We start from the raw sequence: 16,337 nt of genomic DNA, 5'->3' as shown, positions 1-16,337 counted from the left end.
ACCATGGCGAATGGCTGGAGAAAGACCCCAAGCAATCTTGAGGTAGGGACCCTAAAGGACAGCATAAGGGGAGTGTCTAGGGATATGAAACAGTCCCAGGATTGGGGCACTTCCAGGTTTGGGTAACCCACCCTCTGTTGATTGATCAACTGGTTGTTATGGCCCATAGGCCCTCCCAGGGCGGTTGCTATGTTCTGCACATCACTGTTGTGCACTGTCCATAAAGCACACCCAGAGTCATAAAGCACAGCCCCACCAGCTAGCTTCTGATTGGTCTCTTGCCACGAGGAGGGCATCTGACCTTAGTGACTAGGACAGGAGCGACAAGATCATGCAAGCACATGCTAGCCTGTAATGGCTACTAAAATGGGGAGGCTGGTCACTATAGTAGATGCTCTCTTTACTACTATGACCCTAGAAAGCAGACTGAATGTTTTGTGACCCACTGAGACCCAAGGAAACACCTTCCACATATAGCATGGTGTAGACCTAGACCCTCCATATTTCCATTTCATAATGTCTTCCTGTCCTGCTTACTCCTACTGATTAATCAGGTCAGTCCTTACTGAACAGATTCCTGTAAATTTCATCTTCTTTTTCTTGACTGCTGTACTTTGACTCATACTTAGTCTGAGGCAGAAGATAGTCACTGCTGAGCATTGGAAAATGTAAGGGAAGAATCGCTCAGATCAATTCTCCAATCATATCACCTTTCATTCTATTTCTCCACCCTTGTTATTTCCAAGATTTTCTCCTCCTTAAAAATGAAAGGCCTCTGCAGATCTTTTGTTCAGTCTCTGCACCATAGCAATAAGTTCCTTTTCATTGCAATAATTTCCTTCTATGGGACTATTTCAACTCATAATGACTCCTTCAGATAATGTCTCTTATCTTCTGGTTTACTTTCACTTGATAAGAACTTAAATGAAACTAAACTAACACAACTCAAAGTAGTTTTAAAGAAAGAAATAGCAATCTGATATCTGAAAAATGGCCTGGAATGGTTTTAGAAGTTGCTGTGATTTGCATCTGAAATCTTCCCCATAGTGCTCTAGTTGACAGCACTATTATGGAGGTGTGGAAATGTTAGGAGGAACTTAGCTGGAAGAAGTTGATCATGAGGGCAGATCTTTGGAGTATATTATCCCTGAACAATTCCTGTCTGGCCCTTTGTTTCCTGCCCTACCATGCAATGAACACCTGTCCTCTATCATATAATGCCACAACAGTGATTTTCTGTCCACGCACAGAGAACCAAACCACTATATAATAAATCTTTCTACCATTAAGTTGTTGATAAAAGTCAGGTATCTTGTTTCCAAGAGACAAAGCATAATTAAAACCTAAGTCTCTTGAAGAAGCATTGCACCATCCTATTTAGCCCACCAACATTATGGAGAAGAAGCGAATACTCTCCTTTTGTGTTTTAAATGTATAATATCCTCACACTCTTGTGTTTTTTCAGCTGCTGTTTTGCAAAGTTGTGGCTCATTTCTGATATACAGCCTCAGCAAGCAGAAGTAGGTTGTCTAAAGGGACTTTTGTTGGGTGGGGGGTCTCCACAAACATCAGGGCTGTCAGAGTAATGATTCACTTGAGGAAAGAAGGAATTCTGGTTCAACATAACTCAGTAGCCAGTGTTGTTTCAAACTCCTAGGGTCTGATACCAGGCCATTTATTTTAGGCATTCCAAAGTACAGCACAATTTGGAAAAAAATTTCCTTGCCTAACACAATTACCTGTGTGTAGGAGGCATAAGTACATCAAAGTCTTCTCAAAGTATATGTCACTTCTTCCATGAAGATGGATTCTAAGATAGGCTATATATGTTATCTTAAGAGCCTAGGGGAGAATCTAGTGTGGTGTCAGTCATACAGATAGCACAGACATCATCTGGTTATTGGTTACCTCTGGTTCTGGTTATAGGAGCTTGAGTGAATCCCTTGCCATACAGAAAATGCAAAGGTCAACTAGACTATTAGACACCTCCAGTCCTGCTTGTAGGAATGTGGTATGGTGTGGTCTTACAGATAATGCAAGTAGCATTTAGGGTATTAGCCACCCCCATTGCTAGACTCTCAGGTAGAAAACAGGTAATACACGTTTTCCTTTGAAAGGACAACCCTGTATATTTAACATTCGTGGTTTCCCTAGTGCTATCTGTAATGACAAGGACCTTTGTGCTCTCAACAGACCTTAAAAGTGACATACATCTACAGCTCTGGACTAGGCTCTCTACTTCCTGGTCAACACCCAAAACATGACCAAATGATTGATACTTCTGTTATCATGCTTTCTCTGTTACTGTAGACTAAAGTGACCTAAAATTATGAGCCAAAATACATCCTTCCTCCTTTAACTTACATCTATCAGATATTTTATTACAATGACATAAATTACATACTCATGTCTTTATTAGGGTTTCTACTGCTGTGAAGAGACACCATGACCATGACAACTCTTATAAAGGATAACTTTTAAAGAGGTGGCAGCTTATAGTTCAGAGGTTCAGTCCATTATCATCATAGTGGGGAACATGGCAGCATGCAGTCAGATATAATGATGGCTACATCTTGATCAGAAGGCAACCCAGGAAGTGGACTCAGACACTGGGTGGTATCTTGAGCATAGAAAACCTCAAGACCCACCCCCACAGTGACACAATTCCTCTAACTCCAAAAAGAGCCATACTATAGACACAGTTTCTGTTCTGCCTGGTCATGCTGTTGATTAGTCCCAAATAAACACACTGAGACATATTAATTCTTAAGCTGTTTGACTGATGACTTGGGCTTCTTATTGGTTAACTCTCTCTTAATTATTAACCCATTTCTATTAATCTAAATATTTCCACATGTATTTATCATACTGGAGAAGGGTCCAGACTTGTTACTCCTTCCTCAACTACATGATGTCTAATCCCCATCACCATACCTCCTAACATCCTTAGCCATCAGGGAAATGTAAATCAAAACAACTCTGAGATACAATCTTACTCCTGTCAGAATGGCTAAAATCAAAATATTCAATGACAATTTATGCTGGAGAGCATGTAGAGAAAGGGGAACACTTCTCCACTGCTGGTGGGAGTGCCAACTCATACAGCCACTTTGGAAGTCAGTATGGAGATTCCTCAGGAGAATGGGAATCAATCTACCATAAGACCCAGCAATTCCACTCTTAGGCATTTACCCAAAAGACCCACATCCATACAAGGACATCTGTTCAACTATGTTCATAGCAGCATTATTTGTAATAGCCAGAACCTGGAAGTAACCTAGATGCCCCTCAACTCAAGACTGGATAGAGAAAATGTGGTACATTTACACAATGAAGTACTATTCAGCAGAAAAAGAAAACAATGGAATCTTAAAATTTGCAAGCAAATGGATGGCACTAGAAGAAACCATCCTGAGTGAGGTAATCCAAAAAGACTGAATGTGGGTGTCAGTGAGGAGGCCTAAGAAATCTATGGGGCCTTGGGTAGTAAATCAGTATTTATCCCTGGCATACAAATGGACTTTGGTTGCCCATCCCATAATGAGGGATGCTCTCCTAGCCTGGACTCTTGGGGGAGGACTTGACCCTTCCCTGAAAGAAATTACAGACTCTGGAGATCCTGCGTGGAGGGCCTCACCCTCCCTGGGGAAGGGAGTAGAGATTGAGTGGGGGAGGTGAGGAGCCTGGTGGGGGACCAGGGGAGGAGGAGAGGGAGAGAAGCTGGGTTTGACATGTGAAGCAAGCTTGTTTCTAATTTAAATAAAATCAAAAACAAAAAAATACTTATAGTCTTACATTCTCTAGTAACAAACTATAGAAATGATCCCTGAAAGTATAGCATTCTCAACATTGTTCAAAAATTGGCAGTATCATCTGAGACTCAAAATAAACTCACTGTGAACTACTATAAAATGGCAAGTTAAAACTTCTGCTATACAATGGAATTGTGGTGGTTTGAATGGAATAGCCTCCATAGGCCTATATGTTTGAATAATTTGGTTCCAAGTTGGTGGAATTATTTGAGAAGGATTAGGAGGCATGGTCTTGTTGGAGGAAACAGGGTGGGCCTGGAGGTTTAAAATGCCCAGCCATTCTCAGTTAGCTTTCTATCTGCCTTTTGCTTCTGAATCAGATGTAAGCCCTCAGTTACTGCTCCAATGTCATGCTTGCCTGTCTGCTGCCATCCTCCCTACCGTGATGCTCATGGACTCCACCTCTGAAACAGTAATCCCCCATTAAATGTTTTTTCTTCTGTAAGCTTCCTTGGTCATGGTTTCTCTGGAAAAAATAACTAAGGCAGAAATTGATATCAGTCATGGGATATTACCATTGCAGACCTGGCTACACTGTTTTTGGAGGAATGTGGAAAATTTTAGGACCTTTAAATTTTAATTTTATTAAAATTTTCAATAAAATTAAAAAGTTATTAAATTTGTATGAAAGCAGTTGAGTACTATAAGCAGGATTTAATAGCCCATCCTAGTAGAAACTTGGGAGCCAGTAGTGCTGACAGTAAATGAACTATGGGGAACAATATATGAAACTGGGCCAGAGACCAATCTTCTGATAGTTGGGCAAAGGTCATAACTGCTTTTTGCCCTTATTCTGAAAATATGCCTGAGCATAAATTTAAAGGTTTGAAACTAATTTTGTTGACAGGGGAGCATTCAAGACATATTGACTCTGCTGTGTCTTATTAATGATCACTCTTATGCAGTTCTACAATGAAAATGAGCAAGCAGAACAAAAGGAAATACAAAATGTACAGTTCAAGGAGAAAAAAGACTACAGAGAAATTTAACATTGGAGCCATGGCTTGTGCTAAGGAGAGGCCTAGTGAGAAATAGAATAAAGGAAATGGTGCCCTCAAGGACAGATCCCTTCAGGCTGATCCTGCTACTTATGAAAAGGTCTAAGGAATTACCAGTTCAATGAAGAAAAGTTTATACAAAAGTAATTCAAGGAGGGGCCTTGGTTTCATCCCCAGCAGGCAGGAGAACCTGGCAGCACAGCCCAAAAAGTTCTTGCTTTAGAGTCATGAGGGACACAAGAGTAAAAGGATTGTGGAATCTTTCTCTTCAGTTAAGGAAAGCAACTGAGATCATGTGTGTGTAAGGCAATCCATGCGTGGAGTACCAAAAGACATAAGATGTTAGAAATGACGGAGCCATGGGATATCTACCAAGGAGTGCTGAAGATGGGGAGTGAAACTTACTCAAGACAGAGAAGTGTGTTATAGTCAGCAAAGTTGGAAGGGTGGAGCCATATACCCCTTGGACATCAGACATAGAGAAGCTACATAATTTGGAGTTTACCATGCTGAGTTTCAATCTTGCTTTAGTCCAGTGTTTCCTCACTATGCCCCCTTTCATCTCCTTTGGAATGGTATTTTCTATACCATTGTATTTTGAACATGTCTCCCCAATTTCCTGGATAAATAAATTAATGTACAGGGAAACTGAATGACAACTATTGATTCATATAGTTGATTTGGAAATCAGGATATTTGGCTGCAGAGACTGTTCCTCATGCAGTGCATGATGATCTGCTTGACCAAAGTCAGTGCCTTAATTTTTGTTTACCAATCGCCTTCAGATCTTCACTGTCTCCTACAGGCATCTACTTAGCTGTTACTGACTGAGCCACCTAAGCCATGGTTCTTTGTTTGTGAAGATGTAAAACCAGATGATATGGATGGTAAAATAAAGCCTGTCTTCTAATCTTGGCTTCATGCTATGCTCTCAATGCAGGTCTTTATCTTGATATTTTGTCCATTTTCTGGGCTAGAGTCCCTCTTTTATAACATTTGAGACACAAGAATCAAATGAGATATGGTCATGAGCATGGTTTTTTAAATCTACAATTCATGAAATAATTAATTATTACAAAAGGATTGTTTTGATAAGCTTCCAGAAACCAAAAAAGATGAAGAGTTCAAACAAACATTTCTTAAATAGTAAATATATATTCTCCATGAAATGAAAATGCTTAAGAGCTTTGGTTAGCTCTGAATTATAGCTAGCATGACACAGTTCTGAGCTCTACTATACACCATCACAGAAGTTCACAGATCAGTTCAGAACATCTTACAACATTAGAACTCTTCATTTTTCACTGCTTCAAGACCTGTTGATTGACCTACTTTCCAAAATGTACTTTCTACTCCAAATCCAGTTTCACAATGTTTGTTCACTGTAGGAGGAAAACAGAACTCTGCCATTAGCCATGTGACTTACTAGAGGCGCATACAGATAAGGTAGTAAAAGGGCGATTTACCACACCGCTAACCACACCCACTTTAGGCATGACTAAAGACTTATATGGACATAGGTGGCGAACTACACCACTAGCCAGGCCCACTTTTGGGCATGGCTAGGGGCGTTACGAAGGAAGGTATAAAAGGCTGAACAACAGAAGTCTTGCTGTTTTTTTCCGGCTTTCCGGCTTCCAGTTCGGTGGCGGAAAACTACTCGGCTCATCTGGGTTACTTGTTTGGTCTCTTGTGAGTAATTTCTACAATAAATACTTATTTTTACTTTCAGTAAGTGTGCCGTTCATCATTGCAGCATCAGTTCACTGTGTGCAGTAATGTGCACAGGCTAAAGAACTGGTAATCTATATGAAATACATTGTCTTCACATAAAAATGCATATAATTGAGCTTATGTGTGATAAGTAGACAAAGTTTCTGGACCAGATGCTTACCAGAACCTTAAGTTGCATTTTCTCTTGGAGCAAGGCTTCTATACTCACTAATGGAATGCTTATAGTGACCTTGTATTTCATAATTTACATGAATAATGGAAACTGAAATTTTCTAAGGAAATAACTGAATAACAGAAAACATGGGTTTTTCTTAAATATTATCTAGTAAGGAAATATTTCTGAGAAAAATCTATACTTCAAGTATCAAAATTCTGAAGTCATTGTTTAGCCTGAGATTGATTTCATCACCCCCAGGGCCTTGGAAACCAAATTGGCTCCTAGTGGCTTACTGATGCCTCTTAGAAGAGTTAATCTTGTATATTCTCAGAAGAGTGAGTACTTAGATAATAAAGAGCTGTGAAGAAGTTCTTGTAGCTTGTCAGAGTCTTAAATGATCAGAAAATGTCATTAAATTCATAACCTGAGTTCAGATAAAAAATTTATTGGTGTCTTCTTGGGAAACCAGAGTCTGGATTTTAGTTGCATGGCTGCCAGATCAGCACACTAGGAGCCAAGACTTTGAATCCATTGATCACACCAGCTATCCATGAGTCTCCCTTCTTTCCTATCTTCCTCTGTCCTTTGCACACTCACTCACCCCTTTCCCTGTCTTCTTCAGCTAAGAGCCATGGAGCAAGTAAAATGTGCCTGGCATTCCTATAGGCATCACATATACAGAGAGGAAGACCTGATCTCTGAAATGGACAGGTTATTGCAACAGGTGGCAAGGACAGAGCAGCAGATGGCAGTGTCAGTCTACCTGAGAAGTCATGAAAAAGTGCAAGGTCCCATGTGGGAAGGAACTGGGAGTGTCCAGAACACAGGAAAGGAGTGTGTCTGGCATATGTCCCCAAAGTAAACATACAAATTAGACCAAATTTGTGCCAAGTTTCAACTCAAATACATAGTGCCATTCTGCTTGCTATTCCCCAGACTCATTATTTTGACCCCAAGTGCCAAGATGGAATCATAGTTTTGATGAGCATAAATTTGGTCATAATTTCATTGCCATGATAAATCACAGAAACTGTATTAGGTCATGAACATAGCTGCAAAGGAATTAACAGCTCCCTTGTGAGTTCTGCTATCTTCACAATGGTTGAGGAAGGCACATGTTCTCAACAGAATAAATAGATGATCATGAAGGCAGGTCTCTCGGTCAGAAATCTTTTTTCTGTTTTAATTTATGCTTGGTGTCCTCTACCAACCTCACATACATGGTGCTTCATCTGGGAAATTTTAATTTCAAATTTACATTATTTTTTTCTGTCTTGTATGAACCATGTTCTTCCAGAACACTACTTGACTTGAACTATAGAAGACTGTCTTCTATAAAAATTATCTTTGCTTATAAATGAGTTCCCCTCTCAGGAATGTCTGAGTTCACTGTGATGCCTCAGGTCAATTTCTCATCATTGGTCCATGCTTATTCTCTCTGCTCTTGTCAGTATAGATCCTATCATTATAATGAGATTTGGCTTTTGTCCTGGTTTGCAGTTCTGTGATTTTCATCACAGATTTCTTGACTTTTCTTTAGGTCTCTACCTTATTAATTTTCTCCTTCTCATAATTCCTTAGAGTGTACATTGCTAAGGGAAAACTTCTACCAGGTCCTGATGCTTCCAGATATACCATCCACTCTACTTTGGTGTACTTATTTCCTGTTTGCAGCTCTGGGCATCTCACAGTGATCACACACATGCTCCAGTGTGTGAACATACTGCGCAAGAGGGATCTCTTGGGTTCCCCTCAGAATAAATCTCTGAAGCCTACAAAACTTTAACTTTAAGGTCTTGCCTCTACTCTGACAGTGCAGGAGAGGTTTGGCAAGGCCTGGGGAAAATTGGGGCAATATTCATTCCTCCCAGGATAGTCACAATCTAAGTCATTTTCCCAAGTCAGGAAGGTCATGAGCCTGAGTTGTTTTTTTTTCAGTACACCTGTTGCCAACCAACCAGAAAGAGGAAGAGCAAGGGTGACACTTAGTTCACTTTCATCCAGTGATTTGGGCAAAGACAACAAGTCTAAGGTATAGCCTATTCACACAGTTTTAATTATTTGGGATAAATTAACTTGTGTTCATCTTCACACCATCCATTTGCAATACTATTTTCATATTTGTTTTCCAGATGAAAGAATTATCTGTGGAGATAGCTGGAGGTAGAAGCAGTCTGGCTTCAATATCATTACCCTAAGACTCCATCCTAGATAGGTTGCAACTCTCATGTTTATGTCTCACACCTTACATACTTGGCATCAAAGGTCTCAGGTCATTAGTATCATGTGATGAGAATTTCATGGCACAGTGCTGCTGTTGGGGCTGGAGCCTCTGCACTCCAAACCTCCTATTTGGAGATCTTTCTGCTTTCTTCCAAAAGATTTTGAAGTTACTGGCCTTAGGTTTTATTCCTTTCATTGTGTGACTTCCGAAGGTAGGAAATTTAGATACATTTAGTTCCATTGAGTACAAAATGACAGGCATTGTATGACCGTTCTTTTTCATCTTTTTTCCCAGAAGAGTCCAAGGGAGTTAACTGTACATCTTTTGGGGTTATTGGATATAAAACAAGAGTTTTACTTCCTTGTTTTCATATAGTTAAGGAAATTTTATATCTAGGTAGAGATAGTCTTATTATCTCAGACTGACTTCATATTTATAGTCTTCATGCCTCATTCTCCAGAGTTCTGGGGTCACAGGCAAATGGCACCAGAGCCAAATGAGAAGACTTCTCAATAGAAAGTGACTCTTGAGTTACAACTTGGTGTAAGTACAGGAATAATACAGCCCATGCCATGGTAGAACAACTTTTCAAGAATACGTGAAAGGTAGAGAATTTGAAACCAAATATGTGTGAGGAAAAAACTACAATTAACTCAAGAGACCCAAAGAGCTAACTCTTAAGTGAGAAGACATGGCCAGAGAGAAAAGTGAGGACAGCAGTCAGAACATGGGTAATACCATCATCTTCTGGCCCTATGGCCACTTCTTCTAAGTGGAATATGTGTAGGAGTGATTGAGAAAGACTCCACTGGGATTTGTGTTTGAGGAAGCAACATTGTTGTTCTTGGTGTGAGAAAACAATCTGTAAAGAGAAGCCTTTTCTTTGCTAGCCGCTTTGGTTTATCCCCCGCCAGCCGCCTGGGCTCTGCCGCATTGTAGCCCCCAAATAAACACACAGGAGGCTATATTAATTATGAAGCTGTTGGCCTTGCTTGTTTCTTACTGGCTAGCTCTGACTTAAGTAATTACCCCATAATTGTTAATCTAAGTATGTCTCTTACCGGAGAGGTTTCCGGGCTTCCTACCCCAATGGCGTTACATCTCGACTCTCTTGTGTTTCTCCTTCCCAGAATCCTCCTGAACTCCTAGCCCCACCTATCTAGATTCCTATTGGCCAGCAGTAATTTATTGACATATACACAGGACTTCCCCAACAACAATCAGTGGCCACGCTAAGATGAAAGAACAGTGCAGAAAGTCTGCACTTTGGATAATAATGTTTGCATGGTCTTTGCAGGTCACACTGATGATATAAGAATAGTCAACAGACTCTGGGTAGAGTACCAGAGCCACCAGATGACTATGGAGGACCCAGTCTCATGGGTCCTCCTGCTACATTGCCAGTCACAAGCAATGCTACACCAGAGCAATGGGTGAATGCCATTTGGCATCTCAGCCCTAATTATAAGTTTTGACTTTGATGGCTTCCCTAGACTCTATCACATTGATCCCTCAGACACATACCATACCTACAAGGTCAATACCACAGGCTGTTGTGCCACATCAGGGCATGAATTCCTGAGAAAAACTACATTGATGGAACCATCAAGCCACCATCTGACCACAAAACCAGTGATCAAGACCCTCCTGGAAGTGGTCACTGAACTTGCTATCATGCTGCAGCACTAGCTCCTAAACACTCTAAATCCTGAAAAAACATGAGAACTATGTCACTGAAATTGAAAAGAAGAAACAATAGACAGTATCCTGAGCCTTTATCATGAGTGAGCATTGGCGTTGGAGTCCTTCAGTCTATTTGTCCAAGTGGCCAATAAACTTGGGAGGCACAGGCAGGCAAATATCTGAGAGTTCAAGGCCAGCCTGGTCTGCAGAGTGAGTTCCAGGACAGTCAGAGATACACAGAGAAACCCTGTCTCAAAAACATACAAACAAACAAACAAAAACTTTCTCATTAAAAAGGGAATTTCTAGTCAAGGCACTTCAGGTTTTATTAGGATATATCCGTTGGCAGTGTGTGTATATGAAAGATTTACAGAGCTCAAGAAAAGAGGCAGGGAAACCAACAAGTGAATTGCTAGTAATTGAATGCAAACAAGTACAGAGAATCAGAAACAAATCCAAGAAATAACTAGGAATGAAAATATCTGACACAATTTAATTAATTTGAGCACACTGGAAATCTGAACCTAGAATGACTTCATTATTTCTTGTTTCTAATTCAAGTGTCTGGCAGGTGGAACTATTGACCAAACGTAAAAATGCAAATGATGAGCAAGTTGCATAGGAAGAGGGGAATTGGTGAACTTTGTTTGAAAAACGTTTTAGTTGCCTACTAGTAACTTCCAAGAAAAAATTTAAGTCTCTTTCTAGACATAGTTACTTTTTTCCAATAAATTTGTTACATTTATACAATAATTTTTACAAGTAGAAAATATATGTCCAGTTATTTTATTGCTGGATTACAACCTTGATGATAAGATTTATAGTATATAATTGGTTTTTATAAGCCCTATGGTGACTTATCTTGTATGGAGCCTCAAGTGTAGTCAGTTTTTACTTAATGCCATTGAAGGAATTAAAGGACAGGTGGATCATTGAATAGATGTGTGTGTGTGTGTGTGTGTGTGTGTGTGTGTGTTTGTGTGTGTATACATGGGTGAATGGAATGATGGGTTCTTTGGTGGATGGGGGGATGAATGGATATATATGTGTATATATAGATGGGTAGATGGGTGGATACATGACTATATAGATAAACAGATGAAAAAATGTTTCCAATTAAATAAAGTAAAAGAGAAGTTTTAAACAATGGAACTCATTAGACATGGAAAGGTACAAGACCTCCTGAGCAAATTGGGAGCATGGAGGGGAGGGCAAGGAAGGTAGAAGAAAGAGAAGGGGAGAAGGAGAGGGGGGAGGAGAACATGAGGTACCAGGAAGTTCAAGTTTGGAGAAGAACAGAGAAGGAGAGCAAGAAAAAGGATACCTTAATAGAGGGACCTATTGTGGGTTTAACAAGACATCTGGCACTAGGTAAATCTCCAGGGATCCACAAGGATGACCCCAACTAAGAATCTAAGCAATAGTGGAGAGGCTACCCTAAATGTCCTTCCCCTGTAATGAGATTTATGCCATCACAGAGCCTTCACCCAATAGCTGATGGAAGCAAAAGCAGAGATTCACAGATAAAAACTGATATGAACTCCTGGAATCCAGTTGTAATAAAGGAATGATGAGCAAAGGGGTCATGACCGTGCTTGGGAAACCCACAGAAACAGCTGACCTAAGCAAGTGGGAGTTCATGGACCCCAGACTGACAGCTGGAGAATCAGCATAAGATCGAACCAGGCCCCCTGAAAGTGGATCTCAGGCTTGGGGTGGGTGGTCTATGGGGCCTCTGGCAGTAGAACTAGTATTTATCCCTAGTGCACTGCTTTGATCCTTGGAGTCGGTTTCTTATGTAAGTGACTTCTCCCCAAATAAAATTAACCTATATTTAACCAAGTTTCATGAATATCCCACGTCTGACACCAGATATAGATGCACAGATTAAGATACACGGGACTTAGGAAGTCATTTACATAAGAAACCGATGACTCTTAAGTAGTTTCAGCTCCAAGGATCCACACCCAGGATGCTCTCAGTCACCCAACCAGAACCAAGAGAGTGAGCTGAGATCCAGGACCCCAGACCTAGCCTTCCTCTGTCACATCTGCACCTGTGAGCACACCTAAATAGGCAAGGTCAAGGCAACAGGTGCAGGTGGGGTGGATGTCTCACTACAAGAAATACCTCAGACAAAAGTGATCTCCTCACTTGGGACCACACACTTTAATCGCAGCACTAGGGAGGTATAAACAGAGAAGGAAAAGGGCCTCATGGAGGAATTAGTCTCTAGCCACATTGAGGACAGCATAGCAGTCTGAGTGAATCTGAGGAGCAGTGAAGTATGAGGAAGTAATGCCAGGATCATCCCTTTGTTCTGAGCTTAGGTAGATGTAAAAGCTAGTACCCAGCTTCTTTGCTTTTCTGGTCTTCAGCTTGAAATTAGAACCCCATTATCTGTCACTGGGTCTTTTATTTTGTCATACTATAGTCAGGCATGACACTTTGATATTATCAGGTTTTATATTTCTATGTACTCATTAATTTTTTAATTCTGTGTGGAGAGACAGAGGCACATATTTTCCAAGGTATCTGTGTGGAAGTCAGATCACAACTGTGGGAATAGGTTCTCTCTTTCTACCATATGTGTTCTGAGAGTCAAATTCACGTCACCAGGCTTGGCAGCAAGTGCCTTTGACCTCCTGAGACATCTCCCCTACTCCACCTCATGTTTTATAAAAAATAATGTTGTTTATATCTTTACCCACTGTAAAAATACTCAGAAATAAGCTACTTTGAACAAAGTTAAATGTACTGTCCTCTAGACACTACTGCTGAGATGAAACAATCTACATATAAACAACATGATTCTCTTCTACTCTATTTTCTGCTGCTGTAATAGAATAACATAGATCATTTATTTTGAAAGAGGTGGCCATGGTGTGTAGGAGTAAACCCCACAAAGCTATCTGCCCAACAGGGCGGGGTCAAGGTAGAGATAAAAGGAAGTGAAAGGAAAAGGGGCTTCCCTTTTCTCCTGGAAGCCAGCCATGCTTCTAACTCCTGGTCTGTGTGACTCTCTCTCTATCTGGTAAATAAATATATTGTTTTCCCTATATAGCTTTGAATATCGTTATAATGGTGGCTCACAACTGTAATCCCAGCACCCAGGAGACTCAGACAAGACATTTCTATGAGTTGCAGGCCAGTCAGGACTACAAAGCAAGACCCTGTCTCCAAAACAAAACATTTTGTGCTAAAATTACCAGAGTAATTTTTTCTAACACATTTGAGGCCCTTGGTTCAATCCTCTGTATGACAAAATGAGAAAGAATTTTATTTCTTATGGTTTGAGAGCCTGGGAGGTATTGCTTGCTATCTGGCATCAAGGTGTATCTGTTAAGAGCCATCTTTTGATATAGCATAGCAGAGGACACCATGCTCTAAGAAAGGAGGAATATCTCAATTATTTTACTATTACTATGACAAAACACCATGACCAAGACAACTTATAAAAATAGAAGGATTTAATTGGGCTTATTGTTTCAGTGAGTTACAGTCCAGGATTGCAGAACAAAGGAACCACTAAGAACCGACATCTTGACCCACAACCATGATGCAGAGACAGAGAGAGACTGGTAAAGGTGTCTTTGAAACATCAAAGCCATCCTACAGTAACACATTTCTTCCAACAAAGCCATGCTTCCTAATCCTTCACAGACAGTTCTACCCATGGGGACCAAGTATTCAAACACAGGAGTCTATGGGGGTCATTCTTCAAGCCACCACAGCCAGTATAATCACAAGGGGCTTGACTCTCAGAACTTCAATTAACTCTAATTTCTTCCCAAAGGCCCCGTTTCCAGAAACTTCAGCTTATGAATTTTAAGACTACATATCTAAACATGTGAAGTTTCCCAGAACACATTCAAAGCACAGAAAATAAACAACACACTATTGAATAGGTAAACAATGAGAGGTTTGCACTCGTTCTCTCTTGTATCACTTATAACCACATCCACAAACTGAAAAAACTCCATGAAGCAGATTTCTCAACCAGTTCCATAAGTTTTCCAGGTCTCAACCAGCAATTCCTTGAAGATGCTTAAGCAATTTTTAGCACTATAATCTAGAGTTATTTTGTCCAGTTTCTTAGAAGTCAGGAAAGAGAGCACTATATCTAAAGCAATGCCTTTAGGACCCATCACCATTTCTCATTCCTTTATTTTTTATACAGCATATACCAGTATTCATTTTTTTTCAAAAAAAGCTCTCTGGAAACATGTCAAAATCTAACATAGCCTGGTAACTATTCTTCCATGCTGCATCTCTATTTCTGGGTTCCTGACTGTTGAGGAAGAAGCCACATTTTCCGGCCCTCTTGGAGCACAGGAGTGGCTATGGCACTACCACAGAGCTAATGGCTCAGTGTCAGGTTCAGTGTCACATGAAGCTCCCACCTCCTGGCAGGAAGCTGCTTCCATTATCAGCCCTTTCACACTTTCATGGGTCTGAAAATGGCACCCCGCTGAGAAAGATTGCTTAAACCACAGCTCATATCTAACTGCTGAGAACAGGAAGCCTGGGTCTCAAGGCAGCCTTGTAGAGCAATACATGTTACTTTTTTCAGAGCTGCCTGGCAAGTCCTTGAGTGTTACATGACAGTGAAATAAGTTATGCAAATCTTTGTTACAGTTTTGTCTACACCTACAGTAATGCCCAAGGGAGGACAATTTCTCTGTGACTCCACCAAGCTACAGACTTTCTCCTTCTGTAGCCATATCTTTAGTGGTCAGCGTTCCAAGGGCTAATTCATCATGAAGAAGCAAAATCAATGAATGGTCCTTCTATCCTATCTCAATAGCATGGAGCCAGTTATACTTTGCAGATATTGTTCTGCAAATCTGAGAATGTCAAGGTAACTGTATCCACAGACTCTATGTACTTATGAATTATGACTATTCTGCTACACATCTCCCTGGCATCCTTCAGGTTTGCAAAGCCAGTGACCTAGGGAATATGAACAGGAAAGGAATCTCTAGAAAGAGCCTCAGTGGCACAAGGATGGACATAGCCTCTCCTAAAACTCCAAACCTGGAGTATGAATTCAACAAATCATTTGATTTCATTTTCTTTTGTGTCATACTACTTATTTATTTGTTTACTTTAAAACGAAGCTGAAGTTCATTGAGAAGAAATAAACTTTCAGAATTTCACACATAAGTACAATGTATTTACATGTTCTTTCTCATCCCTCTTTTAACACCAAGTCCCTTCAATCACTCTTCTCAAATTCAAGATCTCTTTTACATTTATTTCTGACACACACACAGAGAGTGAGAGGAGAGAGAGAGAGAGAGAGAGAGAGAGAGAGAGAGAGAGAGAGAGAGAGGAAGCCTCCTGAGTACAGTTAGTGTTTTCCTTATCTGCATTTAAGCCTGATCCCTTAGGATTAGGCTCTCCTCTCTGAAAAAAAATGAAAAAAGAAACTGGTTTTCCCTCTGTCAGCAGCCATTGACTACCTATAGCTCTTAGTTCTTTATCTACATGTAGAGCCTTGTGAAATTTTCCTGCATCATGTTAGCAGCTCAATTTGTATGGTCTTTTAAGGTCTTATACAGGCAGCCATATTGCTAAGAGTTCTTTGGAGCAATGTTCCCAATCCTGTCCAGAAGAAATCATTACCAGTAGGCATCATGGTTCCCAGGCTCTACTGTTCCCCAACTACTGCAATGTTCACTGAGGTATTCCTACCCAGCAGTGGGATTTTTAAATAGAGTGTAGCT

The sequence above is a fragment of the Mesocricetus auratus genome, unplaced genomic scaffold (assembly GCF_017639785.1).
Source record: "Mesocricetus auratus isolate SY011 unplaced genomic scaffold, BCM_Maur_2.0 Super-Scaffold_6730, whole genome shotgun sequence".
Lineage (NCBI taxonomy): Eukaryota > Metazoa > Chordata > Mammalia > Rodentia > Cricetidae > Mesocricetus > Mesocricetus auratus.
The sequence above is the reverse complement of the archived record's forward strand: the minus strand, read 5'-3'. Positions refer to the sequence as shown.